Source organism: Salvelinus alpinus, chromosome 7, assembly GCF_045679555.1.
Source record: "Salvelinus alpinus chromosome 7, SLU_Salpinus.1, whole genome shotgun sequence".
Taxonomy (NCBI): Eukaryota; Metazoa; Chordata; class Actinopteri; order Salmoniformes; family Salmonidae; genus Salvelinus; species Salvelinus alpinus.
The window spans coordinates 6,040,015-6,056,541 of record NC_092092.1 but is presented as its reverse complement, the minus strand read 5'-3'; the positions used below and the strand labels follow the sequence as shown (position 1 = coordinate 6,056,541).

General features: G+C 43.2%; 1 long non-coding RNA gene across 1 annotated transcript in view; it reads left to right on the top strand.

Annotated features, from left to right (window-relative positions):
- LOC139580360 (uncharacterized) overlaps window positions 1-16,527 on the top strand; it is a 212,084-nt gene that overhangs the window by 179,410 nt on the left and 16,147 nt on the right. The window contains exon 3 of the long non-coding RNA XR_011676024.1: window positions 11,093-11,207. This is a non-coding gene — a long non-coding RNA (uncharacterized lncRNA). The remainder of the gene's footprint in view (window positions 1-11,092; window positions 11,208-16,527) is intronic.

Genomic DNA, 16,527 nt, shown 5'->3' with positions numbered 1-16,527 from the left:
GTCATAGTTGTGCCTAGGGGGGCATATGGGGGAGGGAATGCTGTCACCTGCAGGCAGGTGTTTGTCCCCCTGTGTGCTGAGGGTGTCAGGTTCTTGTCCAGTTCTGGCATTTAGGTCGCCACAGACTAATACATGTCCCTGTCTCTCTCTCTCTCTCTCTCTCTCTGTCTCTCTCTCTCTCTCTCTCTCTCTCTCTCTCTCTCTCTCTCTCTCTCTCTCTCTCTCTCTCTCTCTCTTGCTCTCTCTCTCTCTCTCTCTCTCTCTCTCTCTCTCTCTCTCTCTCTCTCTCTCTCTCTCTCTCTCTCTCTCTCTCTCTCTCTCTCTCTCTCTCTCTCTCTCTCTCTCTCTCTCTCTCTCTCTCACTCTCTCTCTCTCTCTCTCTCTCTCTCTCTCTCTCTCTCTCTCTCTCTCTCTCTCTCTCTCTCTCTCTCTCTCTCTCTCTCTCTCTCTCTCTCTCTCTCTCTCTCTCTCTCTCTCTCTCTCTCTCTCTCTCTCTCTCTCTCTCTCTCTCTCTCTCTCTCTCACTCTCACTCTCACTCTCTCTCTCTCTCTCTCTCTCTCTCTCTCTCTCTCTCTCTCTCATTAGTATCATTACTCCCTGAGATAATATGTCTCTCCTCTCCCTACTACAGTATAATCCAGCACTAACACTAAATTGTATACTGTAGCTCACACACCATCCTTTCAATAACCAAATTACTGCCACCTGTGGTTTCATATTCTGTAAATGAAAATTACAGGCTTGTTAGTACACGGAATGATGTTTGTGTTTTAAGTGGGGCTGCGCCTTAAATTATGAATACCTTTTTTGCTTTGCCTGCCTCTGCAAAAATTTTCAACATCCTATATCCCAGCGTCACTTTTTAAACATGAATGTAAAAAGACAAACAAAACGGGTGAGTTTAAAAAGAAATGTGGAATCTGATTTAGATATGTTTAAGTGGTTTTCTCTCTTTCAAAAGTAGACCTCTCCCTTGAATATAGTTCTTCTCTGCATGAATATTTGTCGTCCAGAATCACTTACGGTGTGATCAACGTGACTGGAATGGAAATGTATTCCTGATGGCACTGACAGCTTCCACAGAGAAGGAGAGGAGAGGGGGATGAGGAGGGTGGGAGGGTGGGAGGGAGGAAAAATCTCACATTTCAAAAAGTAAATATAAAGGGCAAAGCGTCTCCCAGTACTAACCAATTCTCTGACATTTTCTGTGTCAACTTCATGTGCCAGAGCATCGGATACAGGGTGGGAAAATTAACACCTGCCAACTGCCAAACGGAATTTGGCCAAAAAATAAAGAGATTTTATAGGGCCCTACTTGCATGTTGCAGCACATAGCCAGGGTCAGCAAGCCAGTTCACTATTATTTATGTTTTATTGAACAATATACCAGATTACTTCTTACTAGTAGTACATGCTCACCTGTTTGTTGTTGTTGTTGATGTTTAATTATGTCAAAAATATATATATATATTAGCTGGTAAAAAAATCTGATTGGCTGGTAGATTTTTTTCCAGCTACCTGCCACAGTGGCTGCTGGACCAAAACATGTCATTTCCCAGCTTGGATAAATGTGATTCTTCAAATAACATCACTAGTAGCTATGTACTCATGTCTAGCTGGTTTTGCGGTTCAAGGATGTTTTTCTACATATATTTATCTTGCTGTCACTTTGTTAAAAGTTTCACTTTTGTTAAGTGTCACGTCACATTGAAAGAATAAAAAAATGTTTTTAAAGAGTTTGGTTGGTGCAACCAGGTGCTTCATATTGGCAAAAGGAAGACCAAAGGATGAATTGCATAGCTTTTTCTGCTTCCTGCTTTCTACATTTATATTAATAATTTTTTATAATAACCATACCTAAATCATATTTTTTTTTATCAGATATATGCAATGTAGTCACGTCAATTACTATTTAACATTTGTCTCTCTCGCTCCGTAAAGCTGTCAGTACATCCTAACACACTTAGTAGTTGTTTCCTTGAGATGGCCACAGATGAGATGAGGTGTCTGATGAGGTGTCTGATGAGGTGTCTGATGAGGTGTCTGATGAGGTGTCTGATGAGGTGTCTGATGAGGTGTCTGATGATGAGGTGTCTGATGATGAGGTGTCTGATGAGGTGTCTGATGAGGTGTCTGATGATGAGGTATCTGATGAGGTGTCTGATGAGGTGTCTGATGAGGTGTCTGATGAGGTGTCTGATGATGAGGTATCTGATGAGGTGTCTGATGAGGTGTCTGATGAGGTGTCTGATGAGGTGTCTGATGAGGTGTCTGATGAGGTGTCTGATGAGGTGTCTGATGAGGTGTCTGATGAGGTGTCTGATGAGGTGTCTGATGAGGTGTCTGATGAGGTGTCTGATGAGGTGTCTGATGAGGTGTCTGATGAGGTGTCTGATGATGAGGTGTCTGATGAGGTGTCTGATGAGGTGTCTGATGATGAGGTGTCTGATGATGAGGTGTCTGATGATGAGGTGTCTGATAATGAGGTGTCTGGTGATGAGGTATATGAATATGTGTCTGATGAGGTATCTGATGAGGTGTCTGATGATGAGGTGTCTGATGAGGTGTCTGATGAGGTGTCTGATGAGGTGTCTGATGAGGTGTCTGATGAGGTATCTGATGATGAGGTATCTGATGAGGTGTCTGATGAGGTGTCTGATGAGGTGTCTGATGAGGTGTCTGATGAGGTGTCTGATGATGAGGTGTCTGATGAGGTGTCTGATGAGGTGTCTGATGAGGTGTCTGATGATGAGGTGTCTGATGATGAGGTGTCTGATGATGAGGTGTCTGATAATGAGGTGTCTGGTGATGAGGTATATGATGATGTGTCTGATGAGGTGTCTGATGAGGTGTCTGATAAGGTGTCTGATGATGAGGTGTCTGATGAGGTGTCTGATGAGGTGTCTGATGAGGTGTCTGATGAGGTGTCTGATGAGGTATCTGATGATGAGGTATCTGATGAGGTGTCTGATGAGGTATCTGATGAGGTGTCTGATGAGGTGTCTGATGAGGTGTCTGATGATGAGGTGTCTGATGATGAGGTGTCTGATGATGAGGTGTCTGATAATGAGGTGTCTGATAATGAGGTGTCTGATGATGAGGTGTCTGATGAGGTGTCTGATGAGGTGTCTGATGAGGTGTCTGATGAGGTGTCTGATGAGGTATCTGATGATGAGGTATCTGATGAGGTGTCTGATGAGGTATCTGATGAGGTGTCTGATGAGGTGTCTGATGAGGTGTCTGATGAGGTGTCTGATGAGGTATCTGATGAGGTGTCTGATGAGGTGTCTGATGAGGTGTCTGATGAGGTGTCTGATGAGGTGTCTGATGAGGTATCTGATGAGGTGTCTGATGAGGTGTCTGATGAGGGATCTGATGAGGTATCTGATGAGGTGTCTGATGAGGTGTCTGATGAGGTGTCTGATGAGGTGTCTGATGAGGTGTCTGATGAGGTGTCTGATGATGAGTTGTCTGATGAGGTGTCTGATGAGGTGTCTGATGAGGTGTCTGATGAGAGGTGTCTGATGAGGTGTCTGATGAGGTGTCTGATGAGGTGTCTGATGAGGTGTCTGATGATGAGGTGTCTGATGAGGCGTCTGATGAGGTGTCTGCAGACTAGCAGTAATTTAATCTTTCCTTGGCACTGGCTGCCTCACTAACAGCCTCTCTGCACGGGGGAAGATACATTTTTCAGCGGCTTTGATACAGATGAACACCTTGATAAACCTGTGACATTCTGTGGTTGGAAAAAACTTCACATCATCTAAACCAACTGAAGTGTATTATGCAGTCGATTTGGATCCGATCAATTACTGCACGATGAATCATTTACACTTACTGCACGATGAATCATTAACACTGACTGCACGATTAATCATTTACACTTACTGCACAATGAATCATTTACACTTACTGCATAATGAATCGTTTACACTTACTGCGTAATGAATCGTTTACACTTACTGCGTAATGAATCGTTTACACTTACTGCATAATGAATCATGTACACTTACTGCATAATGAGTCATTTACAATTACTGCACGATGAATCATTCACACTGACCGCACAATGATTCATTTACACTGACTGCACGATGAATCATTTACACTTACTGCACAATGAATTATTCACAATTACTGCACAATGAATCATTCACACTTACTGCACAATGAAGCATGAATTATTCACACTTACTGCACAATGAATCATTCACAATTACTGCACAATGAGTCATTCACAATTACCGCACAATGAATCATTCACAATTACCGCACAATGAATCATTCACAATTACCGCACAATGAATCATTCACAATTACTGCACAATGAATCATTCACAATTACTACACAATGAATCATTCACAATTACTGCACAATGAATCCACCCCAAAAAAAGCACTTATGTTGAATTTAATGTGATCTGTTTTCCATATTGTGTTGTTGCCATAGGAAGTTGTTGCTAGGTAAGTAGGCTATACAAACAATCCCCCAGGTGAAATATCATATTGTATTCATTGTGTGTGTGTGTTTGTGTTTTGACTTCCTTATTATCATAATAGTTACTGTACCCGTTGCTGTTGCCTGCTAACAGCCTCTGGTGTTAACTTTTGCCCTGGGTGACCGTATAATTCCCACACCGGTAGTCTTGAGTCATGACAAATAACACATGATCGTTAAGTCATGGTAACTAGGCTTCTCCAAAAACTGCACTCTGATGCTGCTGATGGTCATTGGTAGCCTACCAAACTCGCAAATGGCCGGTCGCTAATGGCCTGGTACTCTGTTGCTCTGTTGTCCTTCTAATCACTCTGATATCAATGCAAATTATATCGAAAAATCAAATCAAGCACTTCACGAGAGGCCTGCAATCAGCGTTGGGAGTGGAATAGGATCACCTGTTGCATAGCAATAGCCAGCTCCTCATAGCTGGTTGATGCATGGAATGAAATATGTGTTCCTATAAGCCCATGTTGCTCAACATTTCTATAGGCTAGACCTACTATATTTATATCTTAACTTTCCTAATAATAAATCAAATCAAATCAAATCAAATTTTATTTGTCACATACACATGGTTAGCAGATGTTAATGCGAGTGTAGCGAAATGCTTGTGCTTCTAGTTCCGACAATGCAGTAATAACCAACGAGTAATCTAACCTAACAATTCCACAACTACTACCTTATACACAAGTGTAAAGGGATAAAGAATATGTACATAAAGATATATGAATGAGTGATGGTACAGAACGGCATAGGCAAGATGCAGTAGATGGTATAGAGCACAGTATATACATATACATATGAGATGAGTAATGTAGGGTATGTAAACATAAAGTGGCATAGTTTAAAGTGGCTAGTGATACATGTATTACATAAAGATGGCAAGATGCAGTAGATGATATAGAGTACAGTATATACATATACATATGAGATGAGTAATGTAGGGTATGTAAACATTATATTAAGTGGCATTGTTTAAAGTGGCTAGTGGTACATTTTTACATCATTTCCATCAATTCCCATTATTAAAGTGGCTGGAGTTGAGTCAGTATGTTGGCAGCGGCCACTAAATGTTAGTGGTGGCTGTTTAACAGTCTGATGGCCTTGAGATAGAAGCTGTTTTTCAGTCTCTCGGTCCCTGCTTTGATGCACCTGTACTGACCTCGCCTTCTGGATGATAGCGGGGTGAACAGGCAGTGGCTTGGGTGGTTGTTGTCCTTGATGATCTTTATGGCCTTCCTGTGACATCGGGTGGTGTAGTGGTCCTGGAGGGCAGGTAGTTTGCCCCCGGTGATGCGTTGTGCAGACCTCACTACCCTCTGGAGAGCCTTACGGTTGTGGGCGGAGCAGTTGCCGTACCAGGCGGTGATACAGCCCGACAGGATGCTCTCGATTGTGCATCTGTAGAAGTTTGTGAGTGCTTTTGGTGACAAGCCGAATTTCTTCAGCCTCCTGAGGTTGAAGAGGCACTGCTGCGCCTTCTTCACAACGCTGCCTGTGTGGGTGGACCAATTCAGTTTGTCCGTGATGTGTACACCGAGGAACTTAAAACTTTCCACCTTCTCCACTACTGTCCCGTCGATGTGGATAGGGGGGTGCTCCCTCTGCTGTTTCCTGAAGTCCACAATCATCTCCTTTGTTTTGTTGACGTTGAGTGTGAGGTTATTTTCCTGACACCACACTCCGAGGGCCCTCACCTCCTCCCTGTAGGCCGTCTCGTCGTTGTTGGTAATCAAGCCTACCACTGTAGTGTCGTCCGCAAACTTGATTGAGTTGGAGGCGTGCATGGCCACGTAGTCGTGGGTGAACAGGGAGTACAGGAGAGGGCTCAGAACGCACCCTTGTGGGGCCCCGGTGTTGAGGATCAGCGGGGTGGAGATGTTGTTACCTACCCTCACCACCTGGGGGCGGCCCGTCAGGAAATCCAGGACCCAGTTGCACAGGGCGGGGTCGAGACCCAGGGTCTCGAGCTTGATGACGAGTTTGGAGGGTGACCCCCTAATAAGCACATAGCTTCTCTTTACAACTGGACCAGCCTACCTGGCTGGCGTGAAAATAAACGTCGGGGAAATAGCGTCCTCCATTTGCTATTCCAGTACATACGGATGACCTGTATTTATGCCACTGTTCCTCCACGTGCATTATAATGGCCCATTCTAAACCAGAACTAATTTCACACGTATGTTATTTAGTATACAGTATGTAAAGAGAAGATTCAATTGAGAATAGTCTCATGGTGAGAATATGATCACTTGTGTATGATGCCCAGCATGTGCAGTCTAAGGCAAGAAACAGTGTATGCATTTTTTATTTTTTTTGGGGGGGGGGGGGGGTTCAAACCATAGTCACAATGCATCATGTGACCTAGCCCATAGACCTATATGTTTTGATAAGGATGTGTATCACAACTAAAGTGGCCAAATAGTTTACCATAATTGGCCAAGGACACAGTTGGAGTGCCAATAGCCTACAGAGCCTAGGGAAACATGACTGCTTGAACACGGTTGGTGTGCCAATAGCCTACAGAGCCTAGGGAAACATGACTGCTTGAACACGGTTGGTGTGCCAATAGCCTACAGAGCCTAGGGAAACATGACTGCTTGAACACGGTTGGAGTGCCAATAGCCTACAGAGCCTAGGGAAACATGACTGCTTGAACACGGTTGGTGTGCCAATAGCCTACAGAGCCTAGGGAAACATGACTGCTTGAACACGGTTGGAGTGCCAATAGCCTACAGAGCCTAGGGAAACATGACTGCTTGAACACGGTTGGTGTGCCAATAGCCTACAGAGCCTAGGGAAACATGACTGCTGGAACATGACCCATGACCCCTGGAACACAGTTGGTGTGCCAATAGCCTACAGAGCCTAGGGAAACATGTGTTCTTATAAGCCCAGTCATTATGTAATCGTGTGTAAAAACAGAGTTTCCACTGGCCAGTGGTCACTTTTTAAAAGAGGATCCCAGCTTTCTCGTGCTGTTACATTTATTGTTCAATTCTCAAAATGAAGCACATTAATCCACTTTACAACCTGTGTAGCTAACCTGGCATATTAAAAACGTGGCCAAGGGAAGGATTTCCTCCATTTGACTCCACTACATTCAAGTGCTTGTCAAATAATGAATGAGAGACTGATGAAGTGCATGCAGCCTGCGTAAGAAACAGAGCAGAGATCCATGTCTTTCATGAGATTTTATTCAAATCATCATTAGAGTCACATCATGCAGCCTTACAATGTATTAAAAATCACAACATATAGCCTAACATTTGTATCACAAATTGTAGGCTATGTGTGGAACCTCAGAGATGCTAAACACATTCACGGTAATTAACGGTAAATTACCATGAGACCGGCAGTTATTTGCATGACAGTTACCGGCTGACAAAAATGTCATGACTGCCACAGCCCTACTCTCCATTAGCACTTAGAGTGTTACAACCATTTTTCCTTTGTCCAAGGTCTCGGCCCGACCTATTTAGACTGGTTTTAAAGGCCGTATGGGAAGCGTTTGGAGGTGCTAAAGCTCACCGGCTGGAGGGAGGAAGGCAGTGGAGCTGGTAGCGTTGCTTAGGAGCCCTGTCACTCTGATATCTTCCCGTTAGGCTTTCTTTGATTTCCCTCAAGGTTCCTCACTGTTAGATAAACAACCACACTGCTATGATTGTCTTAGAAGAGACTTGTTGTTGGATGCATTCTAATAAAAATATGATAATAATAAAAAACGTAAAAATATATAATGTAAGGTAATATGATCATTTAGCGGACGTTTTAAATGCAAGGCGACTTAACGAACTGTCAACGTTGACAGTAAATGTTTCCCATGTTGGAATCAAATCTACAATCCACCATTCTCTAAAGCACAATGCACTGAGCCACTGGAACCACAAGATCAAACCGCAGCGTCATTCATGGTCCACCCTACTGTGAGCCACTGATAGAGACATTCCTGCTGCTCGTTGTACATCATGATAAGTTACTAGTAAAGGAGGCATGACAGGTGTGTGTTTTTTATCCCTCTGATGATCAAAGGGAGGCTCAATAGAGAGTTGTGTTAGTCTCCAGGGTTATCCATTCTGTGCAGATACTGTCAAATGGCACCCTATTCCCTACATAGTGCAGTACTTTAGACCAAGGTCCATAGGGATCTGGTTGAAAGTAGTGCACTACTGTCTATAGGGAAGAGTGTGCCATTTGGGATGTAGCCAGGGCCTGCTTCATGTAGAACACCACCTAGCCTATCCCCACTCCTCATTTGAGATGTAGCCAGGGCCTGCTTCATGTAGAACACCACCTAGCCTATCCCCACTCCTCGTTTGGGATGTAGCCAGGGCCTGCTTCATGTAGAACACCACCTAGCCTATCCCCACTCCTCGTTTGGGATGTAGCCAGGGCCTGCTTCATGTAGAACACCACCTAGCCTATCCCCACTCCTCGTTTGGGATGTAGCCAGGGCCTGCTTCATGTAGAACACCACCTAGCCTATCCCCACTCCTCGTTTGGGATGTAGCCAGGGCCTGCTTCATGTAGAACACCACCTAGCCTATCCCCACTCCTCATTTGGGATGTAGCCAGGGCCTGCTTCATGTATAACACCACCTAGCCTATCCCCACTCCTCGTTCGGGATGTAGCCAGGGCCTGCTTCATGTAGAACACCACCTAGCCTATCCCCACTCCTCATTTGGGATGTAGCCAGGGCCTGCTTCATGTAGAACACCACCTAGCCTATCCCCACTCCTCATTTGGGATGTAGCCAGTGCCTGCTTCATGTAGAACACCACCTAGCCTATCCCCACTCCTCATTTGGGGTCAGTATTGGGACTTGTTCTCTTTACTATTTATACTGTGGAAATACTATTGGTTTATCTGTTAAAACTTGTAATATTCATCTGTATGAGGACGACACTGTTACAGTGCATTGGGGAATGTACTCAGACCCCTTGACTTTTTCCACATTTTGTTACGTTACAGCCTTATTCTAAAATGTATTAAATCGTTTTTTCCCTCATCAATCTATGTACACACAATAACCCATAATGACAAAGCGAAAACAGGTTTTTAGAAAGAAAATTGCCGAATGTATATAAAAGACAAACCTGAAATATCACATTTACATAAGTATTCAGACCCTTTACTCAGAACTTTGTTGAAGCAATTTTGGCAGCGATTACAGCCATGAGTCTTCTTGGGTATGACGCTACAAGCTTGGCACACCTGTATTTGGGGAGTTTCTCCCACTCCTCTCAGCAGATCCTCTCAAGCTCTGTCAAGTCGGATGGGGAGCGATCCTGCACAGCTATTTTCAGGTCTCTCCAGAGATGTTCGATCGGGTTCAAGTCCGGGCTCTTGCTGGGCCACTCAAGGACATTCAGAGACTTCACCACTCCTGCGTTGTCTTGGCTGTGTGCTTAGGGTCTTTGTCCTGTTGGAAGGTGAACCTTCGCCCCAGTCTGAGGTCCTGAGCGCTCTGGAGCAGATTTTCATCAAGGATCTCTCTGTACTTTGCTCCATTCATCTTTCCCTCGATCCTGACTAGTCTCCCAGTCCTGTCGCTGAAAAACATCCATACAGCATGATGCTGCCACCCCCATGCTTCACCGTAGGGATAGTGCCAGGTTTCCTCCAGATGTGACGCTTGGCATTCAGCCATTTTTGGTTTCATCAGACGAGCGAATCTTGTTTCTCATGGTCTGAGAGTCTTTAGGGGCCTTTTGGCAAACTCCAAGCGGGTTGTCATGTTTATTTTACTGATGAGTGGCTTCCGTCTGGCCACTCTACCATAAAGGCCTTATTGGTGGAGTGCTGCAAAGATGGTTGTCCTTCTGGAAGGTTCTCCCATCTCAACAGAGGAATCATAGAGCTCTGTCAGAGTGACCATCGGGTTCTTGGTCACCTCCCTGATGAAGGTCCTTCTCCCCGGATTGCTCAGTTTGGCTGGGAGGCCAGCTCTCGGAAGAGTCTTGATGGTTCTAAACTTCTTCCATTTAAGAATGATGGAGGCCTCTGTGTTCTTGGGGACCTTCAATGCTGCAGAAATGTTTTGGTACCCTTCCCCAGATCTGTGCCTCGACACAATTCTGTATCGGAGCTCTATGTACAATTCTTTCAACCTCATGGCTTGGTTTTTGCTCTGACATGCACTGTCAACTGTGGGACCTTATATAGACAGGTGTTTGCCTTTCCAAATCATGTCCAATCAATTGAATTTACCATTTTAGAATAAGGCTGTGATGTAACAAAATGTGGAAAAAGTCAAGGGGTCTGAATATTTCTGAAGGGACTGTATGTATGCCATTGCCCCAACTGTTGGTTTAAAACGTGGTGTACTTAATGTCGGCAAGACTCAATATATATTGTTCTCTAATTCTCACAAAAATGTTTCAGATGGACAACGTAACGGATGGACTACATATCCCATCGAAGAACATTGACCTTGATCAATCACTCCTGTGAACCCTCACTGAGTGAAATGACTGAAACGGGCCCTCATATCAGCCAGCAAAGCTGTAGTGGTGTGTTCATTTGGCTAATGTAGCAGAATCTTGTTATTTCAACAAAGTGGTGAAGCAATCATATAATTTCTCCACAGACAGATGACATTGCAGAGATTTCCAGGAGGGCCCAGAGCCTGCCCAAGGTGAACAAGAAGAGACAACGAGTGCTGGTCTTCACTCAGGGCAAGGATGATACTGTGACCACTATCGGTAGGCAAACAAACATATTTTTCTAAATTACATTTTGGTTCTTAAAGCCTACAGATATGATGCTGTTATAACACATTGTAAGACTTGTCTAATCAGTTATAACCATCTCATAATAATCCTAACTAAATACCAGCCGTATTCTATTTTTAGGTTCCTTCCCTAATCGTCCCTCTCCATTCTCTCCTCCACTGTAGGGAACTTATAGCCTGGTACAACCATCCTGATCTTGCGAGTCTATATGGCCCCTGAAAGGCATCTCTGCCCTTGACTCCAACCCCATATCTCACAATTTCAGAACATTGCCTTAAATACATGATGATAGACGACTGCTGTTTACTAGTCGCTGAATCGCAACAACGTTTCCTTTCATGTTTAACTTGACAGTTGACACCGAATGTTTTCAGAGAGAAAATTCTAAGTCTTTGATAAACTCTCCTGTCATTTAACGTGTAGTTAGACATGTTTACTTTGAAAGTCTTTCGATGTGCCCCAAATGGCACCCTATTCCCTATATAGTGCACTACTTTTAACCAGGCTCTGGTCAAAGGAAGTGCACTGTAAAGAGAATAGGATGCCCTTTGTGACACGCCCTTTGTGATAAGCTATTCTGACATTCAAAGAATCAGAGAGGTTGGAAGGGATCACGAGCAGGCATTGATTCGTGTTTTTTTTTTTTTTCGCTCTTAGGCTGATTCCAGAAAGTTCTTAGTGATTTAAAAGTGTCAACTCTTTCTTTTTCACACCTCTCTCCTTTTCCCCCCATTAGGCTACACTACAGTATAACTGCTATCCTGGCATATTTGTTACCTGTGTTAGTGGACATTAAAAGGGAGGTGTCATCGTAACAGGACAGAGCAGGGCGTGGGGGTTGCAGCGCTGCCTGAGGTAAAGCTATGTGGGGAGAGATGATGGTTTCTGATTACAGCCTTTGTTTGGAGCCACGGGATGTCTCTCCTCATTGCCCTTGCAGTTCAGACTACTGACACGATGTGCACAGGAGAAACACACACTCACTAACACACAAATACACACTCACCTACACACACACAGTCACCTACACACACTTAAACACACCTACACACACACAGAGTGCACGGCGGAGGTGGGGGGGAAGATAGCCTCAGTTCAAGACTGGAACATATCCCTCGTCTCAGAGGACTGTAGGCAGGAGAGACATAGCAGTACTGGAGCTGGTAATATACTACTCTTAGACACAGATATAATCTGAAGGTTACAGTACTACTACCCCTAGAAACAGATATAATCTGAAGGCTACAGTACTACTACCCCTAGAAACAGATATAATCTGAAGGCTACAGTACTACTACCCCTAGACACAGATATAATCTGAAGGCTACAGTACTACTACCCCTAGAAACAGATATAATCTGAAGGTTACAGTACTACTACCCCTAGAAACAGATATAATCTGAAGGCTACAGTACTACTACCCCTAGAAACAGATATAATCTGAAGGTTACAGTACTACTACCCCTAGAAACAGATATAATCTGAAGGCTACAGTACTACTACCCCTAGAAACAGATATAATCTGAAGGCTACAGTACTACTACCCCTAGACACAGATATAATCTGAAGGTTACAGTACTACTACCCCTAGACACAGATATAATCTGAAGGCTACAGTACTACTACCCCTAGAAACAGATATAATCTGAAGGTTACAGTACTACTACCCCTAGAAACAGATATAATCTGAAGGTTACAGTACTACTACCCCTAGAAACAGATATAATCTGAAGGTTACAGTACTACTACCCCTAGAAACAGATATAATCTGAAGGTTACAGTACTACTACCCCTAGAAACAGATATAATCTGAAGGCTACAGTACTACTACCCCTAGAAACAGATATAATCTGAAGGCTACAGTACTACTACCCCTAGACACAGATATAATCTGAAGGTTACAGTACTACTACCCCTAGAAACAGATATAATCTGAAGGTTACAGTACTACTACCCCTAGAAACAGATATAATCTGAAGGTTACAGTACTACTACCCTTAGACACAGATATAATCTGAAGGTTACAGTACTACTACCCCTAGAAACAGATATAATCTGAAGGCTACAGTACTACTACCCCTAGACACAGATATAATCTGAAGGTTACAGTACTACTACCCCTAGAAACAGATATAATCTGAAGGCTACAGTACTACTGCCCCTAGAAACAGATATAATCTGAAGGCTACAGTACTACTACCCCTAGAAACAGATATAATCTGAAGGCTACAGTACTACTACCCCTAGAAACAGATATAATCTGAAGGCTACAGTACTACTACCCCTAGAGACAGATATAATCTGAAGGCACAGTACTACTACCCCTAGACACAGATATAATCTGAAGGCTACAGTACTACTACCCCTAGAAACAGATATAATCTGAAGGTTACAGTACTACTACCCCTAGAAACAGGTATAATCTGAAGGTTACAGTACTACTACCCCTAGAAACAGATATAATCTGAAGGTTACAGTACTACTACCCCTAGAAACAGATATAATCTGAAGGCTACAGTACTACTACCCCTAGAAACAGATATAATCTGAAGGCTACAGTACTACTACCCCTAGAAACAGATATAATCTGAAGGCTACAGTACTACTACCCCTAGAAACAGATATAATCTGAAGGCTACAGTACTACTACCCCTAGAAACAGATATAATCTGAAGGCTACAGTACTACTACCCCTAGAAACAGAAATTATCTGTTTAATCCTCAACTACAGACTGAGGAATAAACACATACCTTCCCATATGTCTGCAAGGTGAATTCGTCATAATGTATGTAGTATTAGGCTCATATTTATTATTCAGAATATGTATAACGTTGTTGTTAAATCATATGTCATAAGGGGTGTTCTTAACCAATGTTACAGTGTAAATGTATGCACATAACCTTTAAAACTTGCATTGCTGTGTGTGTGTGTGTGTGTGTGTGTGTGTGTGTGTGTGTGTGTGTGTGTGTGTGTGTGTGTGTGTGTGTGTGTGTGTGTGTGTGTGTGTGTGTGTGTGTGTGTGTGTGTGTGTGCACGTGCGTGTGCTTGCGTGCGTGCATGCGCGTGTGTGTGTGTGTGTTTTTTGTGTGTGAGTGAACATTCCTTTTATTCACGTTGATGTTCAGCAGAGCCAAATAAATGTCAATGTAAAAAGATAATTAAAGATGTTCATTTCCCAGAGGCGGGACTCTAATAAACTTGTTCGTAATTTGTACCCCTGTCAGGATTTGATCATTTGCCAACCTCTGAACGTCACATTAAACCATTTTACAGTGATTAAGGACAGAGGGGAAAAAAGAGAATCCCCTTCCCCTGTGGTATAATTGCCAGAATAAAGAGATGTTATTGTAACTGCCACAGCCAGTCTAGCCAGTGAGGCAGCCACACTCTGAAAATGCTACGTTAAAAACAACCCAATTTAGGTAAATATTGGACAGAACACAATGTTGGGTTATTTTAACCAAGCCAGTTGGGTCACTTAGTTTGGTTGTTAGATTATTGAGCTATAACCCACCGGTTCAGATCAGAAGACTGGAGGCGTGGCTTAGTGGGGGCGTGGCATGCAAATAGTTATTTTTGGCCACCCGTGAAAGTCAATTATATTCTGGTTAATCTGTTCTGTTGTATTGTCACCACATGTTATGCTGCATAAGTTCTGTTTATTTTCAGCCTGTGTAGTTTATAAAGTATTTAACCCAATCATCGGTGTGACTGCTCTAGGTCATGGTTGTTTTCGCTTGGGACCGCGCCGGTTATGGATCGCATGGATTAGTAGCAACATTGTTGCGAAGCTTAGACATACAAACCAACAAACCATCGGACGGTCAGACAGTACACCGGCACGCTTGAAGACCACAGCTAAGATCTCTCTTGTTCTCTTTCTCTCTTTCTCTTCCCTCCATCGTTCCAGTGCTTTACCCTGCAACAGACGTTCTATTTTTCAAATGCACTTCCCATTGAAGTTCATTAGAGCTGGACTATTATTGCCCTGCCAGAAGTATTTGGGTGGACATTTTAGTTAAAAAGGAGGTTGCTTGCAAGTTGTGTATTGTTATTTGAACTGTATTGAGGTGGGGTGTACTAATGACATGTGGCCGAGAAGATTGTGGACATTTTTAAGGCCTTTGTTGTGTCGATGAACACCCCCCACATTCATACCCTCTGCACTCTTATACTGGAAAATAATACATATTACTGCAAATCCTCTGTTGATGACTGGGTTCTTTCTTGTATGAAGTTGCTGTTCAATTGCTCTGCCATTATTATTATTATTGTATGAGGTATTCTTGGTGGGGTTACCCCTGGGCTGTGATGTGGGTTTTATAGGGTGTGTATTCTCTTTTCTCTCCACTGGCTATCTGGTAAACAGGCTACACTCTAGGCAGTGTCTTCTGCTGATGTGTGTGGGTCTGGTAGTGGTACTCTCTCTATTCTACTCTTTTCCTTTCGGCATGGTTAATACCTGCCTGGCGCCCGAACAACATCTTTATATTTACCCCTCTCTAACAAATACAGCTACAAGGTTAAGCACTGACTCTTTGGTCGCTTACCCAACAGTATGAGCTCTTAAGTGCTTATGCATATCCCAATGTTGGGAGAATAACTACTCTGTTATAATATTTAAATAATTATATTAGAATATGTAATGTGTAAAAAAAATATTTAAGGAGAATTGAAAATCTTGTTTAATCTCACAGTTGGCCAAAAACAACTATCTTAAAGCTATGCCCCTAGTAGGCCTCCTGAAAATAACCTGATTACCCTAACGTGAGTTCATTTAACCATCAGTTGTTGTTTTTTTATTCACTTTAATGCTGGGTTGACTCAGCAGCTGGGTCTTTTTAAATGTAATCCATAGGTTATTTTCAGGATGCGTGGTCTATTAGAACTGTCCACTATTTAGTTGTTTTTAACCCTGCATTCATTTTAGTGCACTGACACTGCTGTACTACACTGCACTTTTGCTTATACAACCCATTAAAGCACTAATGAAGATCACCGTGTCCTGAACCTTAACGGTGCAGTAATAAATGATGATTGAGCAGAGAGAGAGAGCGATGTTGCTCTAATCACTGATAAGGACAAGATAGATAAAGCCTGACGTGGCTCGCTCTCGGGCAGCATCCCAAATAGCACCCGATTCCCTTTACAGTGCACTAGGACCCATAGGGATCTGTTGAAAAGTAGTGCGGTATAAAGGGAACATGGTGACATGTTTGGACGTACCCATAGAGATGTATAGAGGACTCACATACCCAAAAGCCTGTTTTAGCATGGGCACCGCTGTTG